Source organism: Lissotriton vulgaris, chromosome 4_1 (genome assembly GCF_964263255.1).
Source record: "Lissotriton vulgaris chromosome 4_1, aLisVul1.2, whole genome shotgun sequence".
Lineage (NCBI taxonomy): Eukaryota > Metazoa > Chordata > Amphibia > Caudata > Salamandridae > Lissotriton > Lissotriton vulgaris.
In genome coordinates this window covers 132,928,138-132,950,052 of record NC_141691.1, presented here as the reverse complement: position 1 = coordinate 132,950,052, position 21,915 = coordinate 132,928,138, and the positions used below count along the sequence as shown (strand labels likewise).

Genomic DNA, 21,915 nt, shown 5'->3' with positions numbered 1-21,915 from the left:
CCAGCTGAACTAGAATAGAAAGAGGTCCTATAGTTGATGACCACTGCAGGTTTGTGATCTGTTTTTCCTTTGTAGAGTTTGAGATGGTTAAAGTTGTATTCTCTATGGTTGTCAACATACAGTTTGCGTCCTTTGTTGGATGTATATAGCATCTTTCCAAATTCTGAAAGATTTGGAAACTGAATTCAATAATTAACTTTGCCAAGGTTCATCTAAAAGTTATAAAGAGTCTGGTGCATAATGAAGAACAGAAAGGTGGGAGAGGCGCTGTCTGCTCCCTTTCAATATGAAAGCAACGCCCGCATCGGAGAGCTAGGCCTCCTACTCCTATCCTTCAAAAGAAAAAGCAAGAAGGAGTGAGCAATCGTATAAAAAAAACTGAGAACCCTCCTGCATCAAGAGTCCTCTGATTTTAACTTAGCATGTCGATCAGGACTGACTCTGTTATGTGATTGGCAAAAACCTACCTGTACAGGAAACTGATAAAGACGCTTTCTGAAGCGCATTCACTGCCGCTATAAGAACTGTTGACTAGAATGGATCAGTGAATGTGCGCGACAACTGATGGACACTGCTGGATCAGCTATGGATTTCAAAGTGGTAGGATGATTGTTACTTCCAATTCTTTAGGGAGTTTAGCTCTCACCAGCCAGAAATTGCCTAGTTTGATTAAAAGAGGTCATTGGATATCAGTTTGGCGTTGGTGGGATCACAAATTTAATTGAGTTGAATTTAGTAGGAATAAGATTCATAGGAAGGGATTCATAGGAGAGAAGGGTTGATGAAGAGTTTGATGACTCCAGAGGTGGATCAGAACCCCCCCCCCATGTCATAAAAGAAATGTCAATGTTTTGAATTTTCTCAAAAAAATAATTGGGGCGATCCTACAACATAGGCCCAAAAGCTATATTCTGGTTATCTGAGATTGCCAAGGTGTTTTTTAAAAAAAAAATGTAATTGAAAACATTGCATTTTTATTCTTAAATGTATAAAGAATGAGCCTTCCTATTAGTGGTTTTGTGTTTGCAACCTCTCACATGGACGTTCGTTCTACTGAACAAAACTAGAGATGGCATTTACGCCTGCCATCTTTAAATTCACTTTTAAGTGACTTGAGCTCACTAAGGAATCGTGTCATTCAGATGAGACATTCTGAGATATTACCCTATCCACTGCTGAGGGGATCAGACTGAAGCTTCAAAGGGACGTAATCTTCAATAAGGGCTTGTTGATGGAGCCATAGATTCTGCAAGCTTTATATTGATTTGTTTTAGAACAAGGACATGGCTGGAAGGAGACAAATGTCCTCCTTGTTACCCTCAAAGCCTGACCGAGAAACCTATAAGCACACAGTGAGTTCTGAGAATAAAGTTTCCTGCTGGGAGAGTGATGTTGTCACGAGGAATAGATGTGATCAACAGTGTGCCCTGCTTGATGCGTGGGGCCTTGCGCTTTGTGATCCACAGTGTGCCCTGCTTGATGCGTGGGGCCTTGCGCTTTGTGATCAACAGTGTGCCCTGCTTGATGCGTGGGGCCTTGCGCTTTGTGATCCAGTGTGCCCTGCTCTGCGTGGGGTCTTTCGATTTGTGATCCACAGTGTGCCCTGCTCTGCGTGGGGTCTTTCGATTTGTGATCCACAGTGTGCCCTGCATGGGGTCTTTCGATTTGTGATCCAGTGTGCCCTGTCCGATGCATGGGGCCGTGCGCTTTGTGATCCACTGTGTGCCCTGTTCGATCTGTGGGGCCTTGCTCTTTGTGATCCGTAGTGTGTGCTGCTCCATGTGTACAGCCCGGCTCTTTTTATTTCAAACCAACAGGGGTGCGGCCAATGTAAAGACAATTCTCTTGTCACCCTGGAGGATCTAGGTTATATGTTAAAAATCACCTGGTAGGCCGAAATTAGATGCTATCTTTTAGTATCCATGATGCAATAAAGTTGCTAATATTGTCAATGCCTAATTCACTGTGCGTGTTTTGGACTTCAAACATTGGCAGGGCGTTCGGGAGGTAAGAAAATTTACATGAAAGGAATTCAGCTCTAAGAATGAGTAGAATTAAGACACACCTTACAACAATCATTATTTACAACTGCAGTGCCAACCCTTTACTGCTGAACGCCATCACAACAGGTAATTGTATGGGTGTTGGCAGTGGCATAGTCAATAGGGCTGGGTCTAAGTTGCTAATCCATGCAGACACACAGGAGGGCACCAGCGGAAGCAGTCAAGGGGTTCTAAAGCTGTAAAGTAGTCCCTGATGTAGTTCAATGCAAGCACTCGAAAGGAGGATGCAGAATACATTGAGACAGCCAATAACCGAAGATGAGAGATGGGCTGAGCCATGACACTGACATTCTCAAGCCAGTGGTTGAAAGAGGCTGGTTGAAAGCAGCTAAATGTTATAATGCGTGGAGACTAAGTCCACCTTCTTCGACAGATGTATCGTAAAACCCGAGATTAAAAAATATTTATGTACCGTACACCACATACAGATTGTTATGGTATATGATGAGTACATAAAACACGGCCATAACACCAAATGTCCTTGTCTTACTTTAGGAAGATTGAAACACCTCAGCAGCTATCCCACCATCTTTGAACCTCAGACTGGCAGCCTCTAGGCTGGGTGCTCAGCCACAGGTCCATCTTACAATTTGGAAAATGTGTTCCTAAATTCTGCAGAGACCTGCTTATATAAATTGCAAATGTGATCTCCGTCTCAGATCACAGACATTCACAGCAAAACAGGTTAGGCTGGAGTCTTCAGTTTTTCACAGCTGTATATTTCAGGGAGGTTAGTAGATGCTGAATTCCATAAATAAATGCACCAGTTTTTCCTCTCGGGGTGCTCCTGTTTTGCCTTTTGTTGATATTTTGGTTTCATGCGTTGTGTGTCGGGCAGTGGCGTAACACTAGCCCCCGCAGCCCCTGCGGTGCGGGGGCCCCGAGATGCAGGGGGCCCCCTCAGAACAGTACTCAGGCCTGAGAGGTCTGGATTAAATCCAGAGAGGGGGCCCCTCCATGTACCTCCATGGGGGCCCCTCAACTTTCGTTACGCCACTGGTGCAGGGCTAGGCCCAGCACTTGGTACAGGGCTGAGGAGCGGGAGTACCAGCAGAGCAGTGAAAGTGAGCTGCAGCTTCTGGAAAATCTACGGACATCTTGTTCGGTGTCTAGTTTTATTCCTCTGCCATATCACAAGTCCAAGGGTCAGGGGGGAAGAGTGTTGAGCTTCAGATTTTCCAACAATCATTTTTGGCCTATCCTGTTAATCATTATATGCAGCGCCACTGGAATTATGTGGCAGGGGAAAGCCAAATTATGCAGCGTGCTTGAGTAAATTATACAGCAAGAAAAGGCAAATTATTCGGCGTAATGGGGCGCATTAAATTATAGTATTACATCATTATTTTGTCATTGTTAACGCTTCGCATTGGTTGCACCTCATTTGTTCCAGTCTAACACTCAAATGTAGTAATAAGCAACAGAGAGGTGACCAGTCACACCTGTCCCGTTGCTTTTAGTAACTTTTGAACCGCTTGAGCTGGAAATAACAATTTTTTTCGTTTTGTTAAAAGCTGCAGATTATGTAGCAAATGCAGCAAATATACAATTATGCAAAAAAAGGGCCACTGACGCACAACCGCATAATTCCAGGGGCCCTGATTGCATACAAAGCCCTCTATGAAGGGCTCTTAAGGGCCTGTGGAACAGGAAAGGAGTGCAGGCAGTCAGAAGTACTTAAGACACAGTATTTTGTAAAAGAACCATTTTTAAGAACTTCAAAACAGAGGCGAGAGCTTGTCCGTGGTTTTTTTTTTTTGTATGAGTATTTAAAAATCCCAGGTGAAATAGGACAGACACCTTACCATACCCGACTGAAAGCTCCTGTACCCAGCTATTAAAGAATACATCTACTGGGGGTGGGGGTGGAGTAGCACCCCAAACACCCCCCTGAAGCTACGCACCCATGTGCCATGTGTTACTGGAGAGAAAATGGCGTCACCGCGTCGGTATCCGGGAGGGCTGAGCCTGTGGGCGGAGCTCTCGGCTGCTGGGGTGAAAGTGCCTGTTGAACTTGTACCTTTGAGTGTGTCCACAGTCGGGCGAGTCCACTCACCCGGCACTGCGGGGGAGGCGGTGTGTCTGGTTAATGATGTATTCTAAGAATGTCGGGCTGACACACAGATACCAGAGCCACATTCCACTGGGTATCGGATAGTGCGCTCGAGTGATCTCCCTGCTGCTTTTTTACCCACATCCTTCGCTTGAATTACTTCAAGTTATCTTACTTTGGAGCTGCAGACACCGGCAGTTACCGATTTCATTTTGCGTTCCCCGCGGTCGGTGTGTTGCCATTAATGGTGATGGAGCAGGGGATTAAGATGGTTTACATCTTTTTTTCCCTTGTTTCTTTTCTTAAGATAATTCTTATAGTGGGAGTGACTTTCCTAAGTGGTAAATGCATTTTGTATTTAAAAGAGTAACTTTGTTTTGCAATTATCATAGATTGATAAGTTGTTGCCTTGTTCGCTGACAAAAAATAAAACGGCATAACGATATAAGGCCAACCCTGACAGTTTTACAATTCTTGTCTCCTATTATTTGAAATGTTATCATCACGTCAGAACATCAACGTGGATCACTTGTGCAAGTGTCTGTTGCGTCTTCTTGCAGACGTGCCACTCTCTGGCCACCCCGCAAACCACCCATCCCAACACCTCATTAAGAGCCACACTATCTTTAGGAGTACCAGCTGAGCACTGTGGATTCGTAAGGAGGCCCTAATGAGTTTGCTTTAAGTGCTGAACTAATGTAATCGTCCTTGTAGATCTGAGTAAAGTTGCACTGATAGTGCCTGTAGGTCTGAGTCAAGTTGCAAAGGGATGTACTAATGGTCGCTGTAGGCCTGAGTAAAGTTACACAGCGTTGTACTACTGGTGCCTGTATATTGGAGAAAAGTTGCACAGCCTTGTACTACTGGTGCCTGTAGATCTGAGGAAAGTTGCACTGGTTGTACTACCGGTGTCTGTATATCTGAGGAAAGTTGCACAGCGTTGTACTACTGGTGCCTGTAGATCTGAGGAAAGTTGCACTGGTTGTACTACCGGTGTCTGTATATCTGAGGAAAATTGCACAGCCTTGTACTACTGGTGACTGTAGATCTGAGGAAAGTTGCACTGGTTGTACTACCGGTGTCTGTATATCTGAGGAAAGTTGCACAGCGTTGTACTACTGGTGCCTGTAGATCTGAGGAAAGTTGCACAGCCTTGTACTACTGGTGCCTGTAGATCTGAGGAAAGTTGCACAGCCTTGTACTACTGGTGCCTGTAGATCTGAGGAAAGTTGCACTGGTTGTACTACCGGTGTCTGTATATCTGAGGAAAGTTGCACAGCGTACTACTGGTGCCTGTAGATCTGAGGAAAGTTGCACTGGTTGTACTACCGGTGTCTGTATATCTGAGGAAAGTTGCACAGCGTTGTACTACTGGTGCCTGTAGATCGGAGGAAACTTGCACAGCCTTGTACTACTGGTGCCTGTAGATCTGAGTAAAGTTGCACGGCGTTGTACTACTGGTGCCTGTAGATAGATTTCTACAGGGATGTACTAATGGTAGCTGTAGGTCTGAATAAAGTTGCACAGGGATATTCTAATGGTGCCTGCAGGTCTGATGAGTAAAGTTGCACCGGGTTAGTTCCACAGCATGGAGTCTGTGCAGCGTTTTAGTGATTAGGCCCATGTTGGTTCACCAGTGCACGGAAGTGTTTACTCAGATGAATCTCGTGAGGCACGTGCCAGTCTTTGTGCTAAGAGCACAGAGGTTTCTTGTACGTGGGAGGAGTTATGTCAGGTGACTATGCTGACCTCAACGGACATCACTTTAGAATGTGACCGTAAACTTTGTCTTCCAGTGATGTGACCCCTTCATGAGACCTTGTTAAGAAATCTCTATTTTTTTCATACTTATCCAGTATCGTAGAAAACATTGGACGGAGCTTCGATCTCACGGATATTTTCACCCTGGGGGCTGCAAACTTGTCTCATTTCAATGGTGAAAATTAAACCTATACATTTTATTTGGTTATTGCTTTGTAATGATAAATTACTGTTGTCACTTTCATCTCTATTTTTCAGTCAGGGTGAAAGTAGTTTGAAGGTTTTGAACACAACTATTTCTCTCCAGCCCAGGCCATGACGAAGGCAGCATGTTGTACAAGTAAAACATGTTTTTACGTTGTGACTTTCCTCCCCAGTGATAAGATGGTCTAATGAGTGCGTGCTAGCTAGTATGTGTGGGACAGGGGGTCTTTTATACCGTGTAATGCTTTCACACCATCAGAACTCTTTGATGGTGCATAATTCCAGATAGAAGTACACAGAAATGTAAGGTTGTGGTCCTGTGGCATGGCGTGGTCCCATCGCTCTTGTGGCAGTGTGGAGGGCACTCTGTGTGCTCCTGTGGCAAGGTGCAGGGATCCAGGTCTGGTCCCACTGCAGGGTGCTAGGTACTGGCCGATTCCTGGCATGTGGATCAGTTGGAGGTGTAAAGGCGAGGATAGTGGAGCCTCTAGTAGGAAGGTGGTCCTTGGATACCCGAGGGGGGATGGGATCTTGTGGGCCCGCTGGGCTGACGGTGTAGAAAAATCCGTATTTGTGAAGCACAAACTACTTACCCATATGGGTCTCAAGGCGCTGGGGGCCGTTGTGGAAATTAAGTGAGCTATTACCCAGAGTCACATGGTGCTGAGATGTCACCGGAGCCAGGGATTGAACTGTGAGTCCTGTGCTCCGAAGTCAGCTGCCCTGGCTGCTGCACCACACCTCTCCAGATGTGGAGTCAGGTCATCTCGTCATTGGGCTCATTATGAGGGACATCCACCATGCATCCCATGCGCCAGCGATAGGACGATTGTGGAGACCATGGGCGTCTTCTCTACCCAGGAATTCTCCCTCAGCATTGGCCCAATGAAGAAGAGCCTGACTCCAGCCGTCTAAAGTAAGGTCTTTGGTGATCATGATCACCATTTGTCGGTGATGGCTCATTTGATAAGTTCCAAGTCTGGGAAGAGTCGAGCAGGTTCAGCCTTCTTTAGCTGTCCAAACATTCCACAACACAGGCCTTCCGGCTATCCGATTTTTGGAGACCCGTTAGTTAACAGTACATAGCAGGACTCGAGACCAGAAGGATGACCAGTGACGGCACTCTCAAAGCATGTGAGCTGACCTGGCCCTTGAGCGGGCACAAGCCGTATTATCCGTTGGGAATAGGAGGGTCGATAGTCCTAATCATCACTGTCCAGGGTTCTAAGGTATCACAAATGGGTGGGTTTGAGAACATTGAATCCTTCTTCAAGCTGGAAGCTCTGTAGTTTTTTCTTAATTATTTGCAGTTTCTCATGTGGCACTTCTTTGCTCACTGGTTGTCAATGCACTTGCCTGGAATTCCATGGGTGATCCCGTTCTATGGCCTTTTTCCAATAACAATTTTTAGTCCTGGGCACTAAAAGACTTCCAAAACCATACCTGTAGAAAATTATGATTTAATTTTTCTCACCTCCTACGATGTGCTTGTCCCTTAACTGGTTGTAATGCTCTTGTAGAGTATTTAGTATCTATTTCAAGGCTTATTACCATCAAGGGTGTGTGCTTATATAATTCATTATCACTTTGAACTAGTCCACCCAGTAGAATATTACAGTTACTCCCATAAGCTGTGCAATACCCTTTCATTATCTGTTAAGCTCTTTCAGTTTAATAATGAAGTGCTGTGGCTCTGTACTCGTCGTGGCTCCTCTGTGCTCGTCGTGGCTCCTCTGTGCTCGTCGTGGCTCCTCTGTGCTCGTCGTGGCTCCTTCTGTGCTCGTCGTGGCTTCTTCTGTACTTGTCGTGGCTCTTCTGTACTTGTCGTGGCTCTTCTGTACTTGTCGTGGCTCTTCTGTACTTGTCGTGGCTCTTCTGTACTCGTCGTGGCTCTTCTGTACTCGTCGTGGCTGCTCTGTACTCGTCGTGGCTCCTCTGTACTCGTCGTGGCTCCTCTGTACTCGTCGTGGCTCCTCTGTGCTCGTCGTGGCTCCTCTGTGCTCGTCGTGGCTCCTCTGTGCTCGTCGTGGCTCCTTCTGTACTTGTCGTGGCTTCTTCTGTACTTGTCGTGGCTCTTCTGTACTTGTCGTGGCTCTTCTGTACTTGTCGTGGCTCTTCTGTACTTGTCGTGGCTCTTCTGTACTTGTCGTGGCTCCTCTGTACTCGTCGTGGCTCCTCTGTACTCGTCGTGGCTCCTCTGTACTCGTCGTGGCTCCTCTGTACTCGTCGTGGCTCCTTCTGTACTTGTCGTGGCTTCTTCTGTACTTGTCGTGGCTCTTCTGTACTTGTCGTGGCTCTTCTGTACTTGTCGTGGCTCTTCTGTACTTGTCGTGGCTCCTCTGTACTCGTCGTGGCTCCTCTGTACTCGTCGTGGCTCCTCTGTACTCGTCGTGGCTCCTCTGTACTCGTCGTGGCTCCTCTGTACTCTTTGCAAGTAACAACCTGACTTATGTTGAGCTTTCCATAATAATTTTTCATGCTCCCCACGGTCCCTGGGAACTCTGTTTCAGTAAAGCTGCTATCTTAAAGCTGTTAACTTTGTCAGATTTTCACATTTAGCTCTAACACACGTTTTGTTGAGATTTCACAGATGGTTGCTATGGGGGTGCGGGGTTTCACCGTGTCTTCTTTCAGAGGCTGGCCAGCTGCACTTTAAACCCGTCACACCAGAGGTAATGCGTGGTGCAATGCTGTGTATTGTCCTTTCTCTATCTCTCTTTGAATGCATTTCTCAACCTATATACACAAATGTGATCAAATGGTGTAGAGCTGTAATTGTGTGTGTGTGTGTGTATATGTGTATATATATATATATATATATATATATGTGTGTGTGTGTGTGTGTGTGTGTGTGTGTGTATATATATATATACACACACGCACACAGAAAAGGAATCAGAGAACTCTGGGTAGTTCTCAAGTTTAGGCAGGGAGAAGCTCCTTTTATATGAAATGCCCTACAACACCACTGACACACTGAATCTGCTTATCTCCAATGTCTGTTTTTCTAGCAGAGTTGTTAAGCATAGGATTAGCAGTGTCACACAGTCCAAGCTACAAAGTGACAATGCCTTTGTGTTATTTTAACAGCAAAGTCTTTAAGCATAGGATTAACACCGTGAAATCTAGACCAAGCTGAAAAATGGCAAACGCCTTTTACCACTCCAGGCACAGTATTACAGTTTTGGATTAGCAAAATACCAACCAAGCCATCCTGGAATGAATAAAAGCAACCCTTGACACGTGTTTCACTCTTGTTGGAGCTCCTCAGAGAGGTATATCTTTGTCCAGACACAGGGAGTACAGAATATAAATCATGACAATATCCTTTCAGGCTTGGGGTGCTGCCTAAATTATGCATAAAAGTAAGCAAGGAACTCTGGGTAGTTCCCAAGTTTTAAGTGGAGAACAGCTCCTTTATATGACGCACCCTGCAGCACCACCACCTCTCTGAACCTATACTTTGATGATGGCTAGGGAAACGGCGCACAGCCTATACTGGTATAGTCAAAAGCAAGTAATATTAATGCAAGTAATAGATGCCACGGAGCTACCATAGCTCCAGTAGTACTATACCCACTGATTCGCGGCATGGCATATTAAGCCCGACAATATTCATTTTGTTTGAACTGATGACACTTTGATACTCTGCTGCACTACAATGAGATTATAATTGTTCATATTGATAAAGATGGTAGTGCTCTTAGATTTGCCCTGATAAAGTCATGTTGTATGTAAACCGACGAAACACGTGTTGGCAAGGAGTCATATTGTCAAAGAGCTGTATTGATGACAAGGAGTAATATGTACAAAGGATAACAATTACAAAAAAACCTGGATGTCATAATAAGACATTGGACTTTTCTTGCATATTACCATACTCATTCGTGATTTTGAGTGCTTGGAGTAATTTTGAACTACTCTGAATCTGCTCACCCCATGTCAGTTTTTCTAAAAGTAGTAGTATCTGTCTAGCTATCACCTGTTGGACAACCGATGGCCTAGCTGTTGTACCATCCACAATCTATTTTCAACACTTTACAACCCTTTATTTGCTCTCCATTTGCGCTTCCAGTCAGTTTCGAATGTTAAAAATACAGTAATTTCCTGAGAATCACCTTGTTCCTTTCCACCCCTTATTGTCCTACATTTGCGCTGTTGTCCCAAGTTGTCATAAAACAAGAAGCTGTTGAAGAACTAGACCTCTCACAGCTATTTAGAAAGCTGAAACTTGAGTGTGAGTAAATGAGACATGTGAACTGACTCTTGTAACTGTAGAGAGATGCCCCCTCCTAGACGCTACTATAAGGTTGTCTCCCTTGAGCCAACATTTGAGAAGCAGTCTGAGGCCTGCATCTATATTTAGCTTCTTTGTTGTTCAGCAAGTAACCAGATGTCTGAGAGGCTGGACCGGTTTATGTCAGATCTTTTTACCAATATGGAGGCCATATTTCTGTTCTGTAGCACCCAATCGCTCAATTTTTCTTAGGAGGCTTCCGACACTTCTTGCAGTTGTCTGTCCAGCTACATTCCAGGCACCACTCCATTGTACCAACATCATGGCACTGCTTACATGGACAATGTGAAAGCATTCACATTCAAAATCCACAAAACTGCATTAATTCCAGAGGACCAACTACCAGTAGAAACACACATCATGTACACCAAAACTACTGAAGGTACTTAAAATGAACAGATAGAACGCAGCCAAAATCCTTTTAAACAATCCTAAAGACTCCAGGAGCAACTCTCAATAGGAGTAAAACATCCCCATAATGCTGCCAGACTCATGCAGCTCAGCAACTGGGGAGCACGAACTGGTAGACCTAGTGGAGTGGTGCGGTCAGAGGGCCGTGACTATGACCCATCGAGGGCAGTTTTAGGTCCAGTACTGTGTACCGGGCTGGGCAGCAAGGCGAGCGCAAACATTGGACTTTCACTTATTCCTCGCGTGGCCTCCTTGCCAAGTCTGCCCTGTGCTTGTGATTTCCCAGCCATCCTCGCTCAAGTGAACGATGAGCCAGCCCACTGACAAAATTATTTCACAGGAGCCTCCGACACGCAGCATTAGCAGGCCTAGGGATGAATAGATTAGAGAGCACGGCACAATTATTCAGTGATTGCCCAGGGTTGTGACAACAAAGCATGATGACATCACTAGCGCGAAGGACAGTACACACTCATCATGCCTAAACCAGGGTGGGCCAGTTTGTGGATGCATGCCACACAGTCACTCAGGTAGGCATATTTATTTTGAAAAGTTTTCAGGTATTAGGAGAGAGAAAAAATGTATAGTCCCTTTGATTTAAGTGCTGGTACTGAGCACAGGAAAACGCGGGCACAAATTAAGCACTGCCTTCAGCTCTCCTCCATCCATCCAAAATGCTACACCGCAGCCTCCACATGTGCACTGTGCTTTCATCCCCCATCTGGGACCAAATTACAGACAGTGCTCCAGGACACAAAGGGCATGTGCGCCCACTTTGACCTTCCCAGGGCACTTTGGTATTACAAAAGTGGCCGCAGGTGCTTGTGCGGCTCTTCTATATTACAGGTAGGGCTGGTGCACATGTAGTGCCTGCGCTATCTCAAGAAGGTGTTCCCTCATTTTCATGAGGATTTTGTCCCATGAAAAATGAGGGAATACTCTTTGCCTCTGTGCCTGTGCTGTATTATAGGAGTAAAGGAAAACCAGCTGGTAGGAGGCGCACTAAAGTGCGCCACAAACAGGTGGCCCACTGTCAGTGCGTTCCCTGAGGACAGCCCTCTAGAGACATGAAAGCGGGTCCCATAAAGGGGGTGCCGTCACTCAATGCACCCACTGCAAGCAGACCTCTAATCCTGTATGAAAGTGTAGGAGGGTTGCCGCCTGCACTATGAAACACAGAGTGGCTTTGAAGCTGCCGCAGCTCACTTTAATGCGCTGCCCCCAGGGCATCCCGATTTCGCAGCTGGCCTAAAGGCAGCACATCCTTCATAATAGGGCACACTTTCCATGTTTGAAGGAGCACCGTGGCGCAAACCGGGAAAGTGCGCCCTATATGTAATAGGGCTCCTGGTGCAGAGCCTCTCCTAATAACCCTACTTCACTCTTCGGCAGTGGTAACAAAGGGAAAGTAACCAGAAAATGCACTGGGTTTGCACGGATGACCCGTGGTGGAAGAAGGTCCTGCATGCGAGCGTCCAGGAATACATTTGTCAAAGACTCATCTGAACATTGGTGCTGGCTGAATCTCATTTTAGCGGGAAAGCTGCAGACCAGTGCACGACAAGTTAGTAAGAGAATACAGTTTTTCCTGTTCAAAGTAACAAGTTTTGGTCTGAAATGAAGAACAGTCTTGTATTATTATGTTGGGGACTATGTCCATATAGCAGCTGCTTAACTTCTACCGGGCCTGAAGGTGATGCACCAACTCTTTCCATAGTTTGGGAAATTGGAGACTTTTTTCAAATTTATAATTATTTGACCAAGATGAGACTACTTTAAAAGAGGGTGATTTTGCCTCTATAAACTCACCTTACCTTGCTCCAACTTTTTTTTTTTATAATTATTTTTATTAAGTATAACCAGCAAGGCAAAAAACAATATACAGAGCGCTTTGTTCTCATGAGGCCAGATAAACAGTACATCAAATAATAAGTAATTAATATAAGGAAGGCAGGAGTACAGGGGCGAAGCAGTAAGCAGACAATAATGCAAACATTGAATGTGGGGTCAGGGGGAAAGTGGGACATCGATGTTATCTCCTGCAGGTGGTGTACATATGTCTCCATGATACCTATTCCACGGCCCCCAAACTCTGCCATTTCCGGGGGCGGCCCGGGCCAGATACACCGTTTTTTTCCTAAACATGCACCAGTCCATGTTTTCCTTCCATACCTCAACCGTAGGCGGCCTTTGGGACCCCACAGTTGTGAGATATCACGCTTAGCGATCATGGCCCCCAGGGTCGCCCACTGGATCTGGGCCACGTTGCAATCCGTAGGTTCCCAGACATTTAACAAGCAGCGCCTGGCCTCCGGTAAGAGAGCAACTTCTTTCATTACATCATAAACCCCGTTCCAATAAGCCGCCACTTCAGGACATTCCCAAATCATATGAAGAAATGTCCCAACCAGTCCACATCCCCGCTTACACAAACCCTCCTCGGAAAAGCCCATTCGAACCAGACGGGGGCCCGTGATGTACACCTTATGAAGAATCTTAAGCTGGACCAGCCGAAGTCTCGCTGGAATCGCGACCTCCTTGAGAGAGGTGATCGCCGACTGCCAATCCTCGTTATCCAATTCGAGGCCTTCACGGACCCAGAGGTCATGAAAGGGCAATAGGAGATCCGACCTATCGTTGATCAGCTTTTTATAGACCAGGGAAATGGTACTGTCTGGAACGTGACCATCTAGCAATCTATCTTCAAGGGGGGACGACTCGGGGACCGCCTCCCCCATTGAAAAGACTGACAATGTATGGCGGATCTGGACTCCGTCTTTAAAGTATCAAACGATTTCACTTGTCCCTTAACCCAGAGATCTCCCACCTTGCTAATGCCAATGAGGTCCCACTTATTGATTCCTTTCGTCTTCCACAGTGTACCAAGTCTATCAGAGTCGAAAAGTGGGGTCGCTAAAGTCAAGCGGTCCTTCCATCCCATCGAAGTAGTTGCGTTTTGCCACGAACTGTCATCTTAGTAGGCCCCGACAATGACTTGACCACGGATTTCGAGTACAGTGCCCTATAGTAATTACCCCAGGCAGCAGCCAGCTATCCATAGCGAACGCAGGGTTCCATTCGGGACCATACATACCATGATTAATGGCCCCCAACTGAGACGCCCAGTAATATCGCGTGATGTCCGGGAGGGCAATACCCCCATCGTACCACGGAAGTGTTAGTTTGGCCAGCGCAATGCAAGGTCTACCATCCCATAGCAGTTTCCTCTGGAGACCCTCAACTTTACGAAAATAACTGGCGGGGACTATATCAAGAGTGTTTTGGAGGGCATAAAGGAAACGAGGCAGAGACATCATCTTAAAGAGGGCCGCGCGTCCCAACGGCGAGAGTGGAAATCTACGCCAACCCGCGACGTCCTGCTGCAATCTAATTAAAGGTGGGAGAAGATTCATCTCATACCGAGCCACAGGGTCTGTAGAGACCCAGATACCAAGATATTTAAATCCCGTCTGCATCGCCTGTATGGGGCAGTTACGCAGAAGGAGGGGGACGTCACCAGAAAGAACGTACAAATAGGATTTTGCCCAATTGATAATTAAACCCGAGTTTCTACCAAAGGAGGCCAGGACATCACAGAAAGCCATCAACGACTTCCTGGGCGAGGTAAGATATAGCAGAATGTCGTCTGCATAGAGCGAAATGCGGTCTTCATAATCGGAGGACCACCGAATACCCTTCATCGAGGGCTCCCAGCGGATCCAGGCAGCAAGGGGCTCAAGGGCCAGGGGGAACAGGAGCGGTGACAGGGGGCACTCCTGACGGGTACCACGCCCGAGACCGAACGGAACCGAGACTCAACCGTTTACTACAATTTGTGCAAGGGGGTCTTCGTAAAGAAGTCGGACCCAACCGAAAAAAACGGGACCAAAACCAAATTTAGCTAACGCAGCCCACAGATAAGGCCACTCAATAGTATCAAAAGCCATCGTGGCATCCAAGGACGCTAAAATGGCCACACGTCCAAGCCCTCGCGAGAACTCCGTGCAGACGCCTGAGATTCAACGCAGTGTTACAATGGGGAATAAAACCGGACTGATCCGGGTGGATCAGTTCGCTAATAACAGTAATCAATCGATTGGCCATAACCTTTGCGAGAATCTTGTGCTCGGCGTTCAAAAGAGATATATGTCGGTACGGCCCACACTTGTCCCTCGGTTTCCCCTCCTTATGTATAACAACAATCGTCGCAAGTCGCTGATCCCGGGGGAGAGAACCACGTTCACGAGACTCCAAAAACATATCTCTCAAATAGGGAGCTATATTGTCGGGCCGCAACTTGTATAGCTCTATCGGCAGCCCGTTAGGACCCATGGCCTTACCAGACCGCAAGGAGCGGATCGCAAGGGCTACCTCATCAGCGGTTATTACGCTGGCCATTTGCTCTCTATCTGCATCTGAAAGACTCGGCAAAGCAATGTCATGTAGCAACAAATGAGAGTTCTCCTCCGGCCTATCCGACACGGGGGAGTACACCGTCCGAAAATGATCAGCAAAGCACTCCACAATCTCTACCGGGTCCGAGACCCGCATACCACTCACCATCTCAATCTCAGGCACAACACGACTAGCTCTGTCCCTCTTGTCCAACCATGCTATCAATTTACCTGCTTTATCTCCCACGTCATATAGACGACCCTGTTGCTCTCGACTCATGGCCTTAACTGCATCTGTAACCAACGCCCTGTATTCCAACTGTTTTAATCACAACGTATGTGTCTTTGCGGAGGTAACCTCCTGTTCCAGGTCTAACTCCAGGCCTGCTATTTCAGTCTCAACCTTCACTACCGCCTCATCTCTCTGTTTCTTAACGCCCGCAATCAGAGACAGGGCTTGGCCCCTAAGAACTGTTTTAAAGGCCTCCCAAAGCAACACTGCGGGCGAAACAGAGCACTCACAGTATCGGGTCTCTCCAGTAGGCGAAAGCGAAGTGAAAGTGGGCCGGACCGGTCGTCTCCGCCACCTCAGGCCGATGTTGTTCAACTACATCTCGGCCACCATGCCAACTCCACAGCCGGGCATCACGGAGGCGCAGGCCGCAATCTTCCAATCGTCACAACTCTGGTTCCCGGGGTCCAATCTGGATTCTGGTTGCAGTTTTTGCCTTCCAGTGGTTCGTCTTCAAAAATACATATAAAGAAGTCGGGATAGTCTGCAGGATCTATGCGGGAGGTTACAAGGGTCCCGGGAGCTCATCTTGGTTGCGCGCGAAGCTCCTCCACCTTGCTCCAACTTTTAAAGACGATGTCCCAGGCTTAATTAATGAAGCTTTAAAAAATTTTTTTTACAAAAGCAAGTAATTCCGCAGTTCAAGAGGAGAACAAACAGCTTAGTTGGCTGATCCTATTCTGTAATGGCATAGGGAGATACAACTATGGAATGCACCAATAGAAATGATCTGTGGTTTAGATCAATTCGTCAATTTTCATCTAAATTTTTGCTTTTTGTGGGCTCCATGTGCTGCACAAGCACTCCAATGACAGCTGCTGGAGGGGAGGGGGCAGGCGTGGTGTTGGCCAGTTTCTCTCCTCTATCTATTACACAGTCATATTTAGCAAATGCTTGCTATTTCTGTTGGTGTCACTCATCTTCTAGCCGCCTCCTTTTCAGCAAGAAGCGCATTGAAGCCGGTAAATTCATCCTCCGTTACTGTGCTTCCTGCTGCCAAGATGGCTGTTCTTCATGCAATGCATATCCTGTCACTAGCCTCCTACGCAGCCTCATTTCACTTACGTTGTGTAAATTTGCATAACTGTTTATTTTTGCGACAGAGGCTATACTTCTATAGTATAAACGCACAAAAGGTCATGGAAGTACTGCTTGCAGATAGTCTAACCCCTGTTAATCGTTCACGCCAACATTCCAAGCCACTGGGTTTTACCCCACTGTGCCCCTCAGATTAAACACAGCCATATGCAAATCACCCTTAGTCCTGCTCCAATGGGAACAGTCCAGCCCGAACTGCCAGGCCAGGTCCTCTCTGAACCGGAACACAAGCAATCCAAGACCAGTGAAACCTAACTTGGTAGTTTGGGATGGACTGCCCCTATTGGAGCTGGACCAAATCTGATTTGCATATGACTGGGTTTAATCTGAGGGGTTGTGGACAAAATAAAAGCACAATTGTGTGAAATGCTACCCCAAATAACTGTTGGTAGTTAGATTATTTGCAGACATTCCTCCTGCTACCTTTAAGCATGGTTAATAATTCTTTAATACAAGGGATTCTGCAAACTCTGTATAAACGCCTGTGTCTAATTTCTTTATAATCATCGACTAGTGACACACTCAGTCGCTGATTATAAAGAAAAGACAGTTGTTCTGACGTCTTTCCTTTATAGTCCGCGACTAAGTGAGTCACTAATTGCAGTATAAAGAAAAGACCTTAGAACCGGACTGTAATAAGTTATTGCAGTTGATTTCTAACGTCCCAATGCCTTCTGCCAGAGCCTGCAAGCCAGGAGCCGAGGTGAAAGGCAGGTCAGGTCACAGTACAGCTGTTTAAAGCAACAAAAAGGAAATGTTCCTTTTCTTTCTTCTGCTCTATTTTTCTAGCTTACAGTTACTAGTACAAAACACGTGATTTTTTTTATTGCTTAGATATTTATGGGAAAGTTGGAATCTTTCTGCATGTTTCTACACATTCTGAGCTATTGCAGTTTTTTTTAACTGACTTGTATTGAACTGTTATATAATAACTTCTTCCGACCAATATCGTATAAGCTTCTGATGTGTTTAAATTTGCAAGAGATGTTCTACTTTTATTCTTTATCTTTGTAAACATGCTCTCTCTTTTATATGAAAGAGTTACACACCAAGGTTTTAAGTGGTTTGTGGGAAAGGTGATGGTGTGGCTATGTATTATATGGGATAAAATACCCCCTACTCTACATGATGAGGATATTGCAAGTTACCTCGGAGTTCCATAACGTCATAAAGAAACTATGCATTCGGCCTAGTTTCTCTATATGATTTTGGAACTCCTTGGTGACTTGCAATATCCTTTTAAGGTACGGCAGGGGATACTTTATCCCTTACATAATGTTATTAAGAGCTAGAAAGAAATTGACTGCAGTGTTGAGAACTAGAGTTAGTTATTGAACTCCAGCAACTGGATTGCACTGTTGTTCTATGATCACCTGCAGTATTGCAATAATTACATTTTTCAGAATATTAAGGTCATCTTTTCTACATATCAGAAATGTGAAAGGTACTTACAGAATACTCCACCTGGTTCAGTAAAAATGTTTGCATAAGGGATTTTACTATCTGACTCAGTACAAAAAAGTAATTTCAGAAGTTTAACTCATTGAATACTTTTACTGTTGAAGTCTTGTGTAGTTTTGAGAGTCTGGCTCGAGTCATCGGAAGCGCAGTTTTATGTTTGGATTTGCGACTACTGTAGTCAGCCAGGTGGTCGGCGCTTGTTTCTGTGGGAGCTGATGGTGTTACGATATTAAGAACAAGAGCTTGCTCATGCGGGTTATGGTTGATGTTCGCAAGATCGAACCCCATTCACGAGAATCACCTTCGCATTGGCCGCTAACCTATAAGCAGGTCTCCTTCACACCAAAGCACGCCAAGAGCAGTTGATATGGCATACGGTACACCATGTAAAAATTGCAAACCATGACATGCAGTTTTAAACCTTACAATTGTTATTATGAATTTTATACCTTTAAAGATGAATTGGAATTTACAGAATTGGATTTACTGAAGAAGGCATTGACGAAACAATGCTGAATTGCAAGTTACCAGGATGTAATGATGTGAATTTGACTACAAGGTGATATATTTGGGGCAAGGCTTAACGTATATTTAAGAAATATGAAGGACGTTTTTATATCTCTGTTGTACAAGAAAGTGGACTAACCTGATCTAGATGTGAAAAGATAGACTGTAGGTGGTAGTGGGACAAAGACTTTTCAAAAACTCTTTTTTTGTTGCAGATGGAATTAAAGAGACTGATAAGATTATGGGAGTCTAGCTCATTTAAAGGAAAGCTATTGATTGCTGTCTGTTCTTATGGAGATTGCGCCTCGCCTCCATGTCGATGTCATCGAAGTGAAGTCATTCGGGAGACATGCTTGCACACATCCAACCTGCCCGTGTGGTGGGTTATTCATAGCTTGTTCCTAAAAACATGCGCTTCGCAGACACATAGGATGATGCTCTTGCGCTGTCTGGAAGCGGCAGGCCCACAGGGCCGATTGTGTCAAACGTTGCTTCTCCCCAGACTGGGGAGCGCTGTATGAATAATCTGTCGGAGGAGTGTCAAATGTTGCTTCTCCCCAGACTGGGGAGCGCTGTATGAATAATCTGTCTGAGGAGTCCCAGACATGTGACTACACCGTGGCATCGCGTAATGGACATGACTGGTCTGGACATGGATCAGATCTCACACTGTTGTCAAATTCTTTCATATTTTTTTTATCTCTGGAACCATTTCAAAGATGTGGTGATCAAAATCCGAGCCCCACCACTAGCATCCATTCAGTTGTTGATCATTGCAGAAAGATTAATTCCTTCACACATGGGTCCCTTCTGCAAAGCGAGGAGTACCCTAGGAATGGTTGGACGTTTGTTGGGATTAACTAGTAGTGCTTGTTTGTTAAGTTATGTAACACATCAGCACAATACTTCATACGTCTGCTGGTTACTAGTGGTGAACACCAGCAGAAGTGTGATGGCTGGAACCTACATGTGTCACCTTCCTTTACCCACCTTTATTTTGACTTGAGCACTGCTTAAAAGCAAATTTCGAGGATTCCTGTGAGTGGTGTTTTCAAGTCTTGTGTTATGGCAGGATAGGCGTGCTTTGTTTTGCCCGCGTATTGGTTCGTCTCTTTCCGAGTATGTCAATTGGCGGTGATGAAGCCCCTGTGAGGGTGAAACATGTAGCCAGAATAAACTTTTGGAAAACAAGGCTGAGTTCGAGCTTTACTGGAGTTTGATTGTCTAACCAGTGAGATATATATATATATATATATATATATATATATATATATATATATATATATATATATATATATATATATATATATATATATATATATATATATATTATGTTTTTTTTTTTACCTGGTGTACTTTGGACCACCTTTGATTTCATTGAAAATGCCTCTCATTTCCCGTGTGATTTGTGCAGTTTTGATTGCATTCAGGATTGGAGCGTGATTAATTTGGGATAGTTTACATCCATCACAACCATATCTTCCAAGTTACAAGGTATGAAAATGTTATATTTTTTTGCTCTTTTACAGCACACACCACAGTCTGAATTGTGTGTTGTCGCTGTATGTGCGGTAACTCGCATATCACTCCATAGCCTTGGGTGGATCGTTTGAAAGCTGCACCCTATTGTAGATTGAACCCATGAGCGACGTCAGCCCCAGCACACACTGCCTTTCTGCTGTAGATGTTGAATGAGAGGTTTCCTAGAACCACCTTCCTATCAATTATTAACTTGCATTTCGTAGAAAATAGCCGACTTGGTGGATCCGATCTCTCTAGCGTGCAGCTCCTTGAACCACAACACGCATGTGTCGGATGCGGAGGAAGTTTGGACTATTCCAAAGCGTAGGAACAAGTGTGCAATGCAAGCCACAGACTCTGTGAGAACAGTAGATAGATCAGCAGGCAGGGTGCGAGCCAAGAGTGTTCTAGTCTGTGGTTAACCGATGTAGGGTCTTAGTACTACAACTTTACTGCTTCTAAGCCACTATTCCTCTACACCGCCATGCATCTTCAACAGTGTGGACATTACCCAGAGGGGATAGGGTGCTTTATAATAGAATGGATCCTTACATGAGGTACAAACGTACACAATCCGAAGATGTAGGGACATTTAAAAAGCCATGAGCACTTAATGATCTTCTATCCTTTTTTACTAGACTTGGGGCATTTAGACTACCTCACGACCCGGAAGTATTATCACTTTTCAGTCAGAACGATTTAAAGAAACCATGTTTATCTTTACCTGTAAATTGTAGGGTGTCTCTGGAGATCATGAAACTAAGCATTACTAGAAACCGAATACTTCTCTCTATCAATGGTTTACAACCTTACATTCGTTTTGTTCAGACCTGCCAGCACAGGTTTGTATTAATTCGTTTTAGACTAGACCTATTTTAACGTCTTGTTATCTTCCCTGCTATTAACGACTGGTCAGATGTCTTGATTAATTGCCCGCCCCCAGTGATAGTGTTTCTCTGAAAGGTGCATTCCACGTTACTCTCTTCTGCCCCTTTTACGGTGTACCCCGTAGGCATTTTATTTTGCCATTCTATGTTGATTTAATTTTAAACTAAGCCCTCCAGCTCTTCTGTATCTACAACAACTGTCTACTGCTGCTACCTGTTGTAGGATGCCCAGCTTTTTACGGTCAGTGATGCGCATCAGGAAATCGAGGGTTGTTTCGCATTGAAGTGTCACTTCTGCGTTTTTTCATTTATCTATTGATTTTAAATGTCTTATTTATTTTGTCTTTTGCACTTTGTATCTGCAGTACACTTTATATTTGTACCGTATGCTTTAACGGTGTTTATCCATGAAATTAGAATGAAGCTTATTTTGATTCAGACTTTGACTTTCAGTATCTGTTGCAGCAGTGACCACATTTGCGTAACAGGATGTCGACTGATGTCACATTTAGGAAGGGAACTGATGACATGGAGGTGGTGCAGTAAATCTCAGGACACCGGTCGGTACGCAGACTTAACCAGAGAGGCCAAAACTTGTATAGTGCACTACTCACCCGCAAGGGTCTCAATGCGCTTGTACGAATACCGCTGTGGAACCCACCCTGGCTTTCCCTGTGAGGCGTCCACCCCTGGGCACCCGCAAGGTGGAGGCCAGGCATCCTTAGCGTTGTGGGGGCCGTTGTGGAGATTAAGCAAGCTATTGCCCAGAGTTGCAGAGTGGGACTTCATGATTGGAATAGACACCGAGGCGAGAATTATCAGGTCCGTGGAATTTTGAGCCCAAGACCTGCCGAGGCGGGGAAAGGGAATTGAACCCTGGTCCCGGGCCAGACCTGAGAGGTTTGCTAAAATGTCTTTAAAGGAGAAGCGTTTTCAGCTCGGATCTGAAGATATCCTCTGAAGTGG

General features: G+C 45.3%; 1 protein-coding gene across 1 annotated transcript in view; it reads left to right on the top strand.

Annotated features, from left to right (window-relative positions):
- The window catches only part of LOC147718470 (ligand of Numb protein X 2-like), a 177,704-nt gene that overhangs the window by 23,718 nt on the left and 132,071 nt on the right, over nucleotides 1–21,915 (top strand). The window lies entirely within an intron of this gene.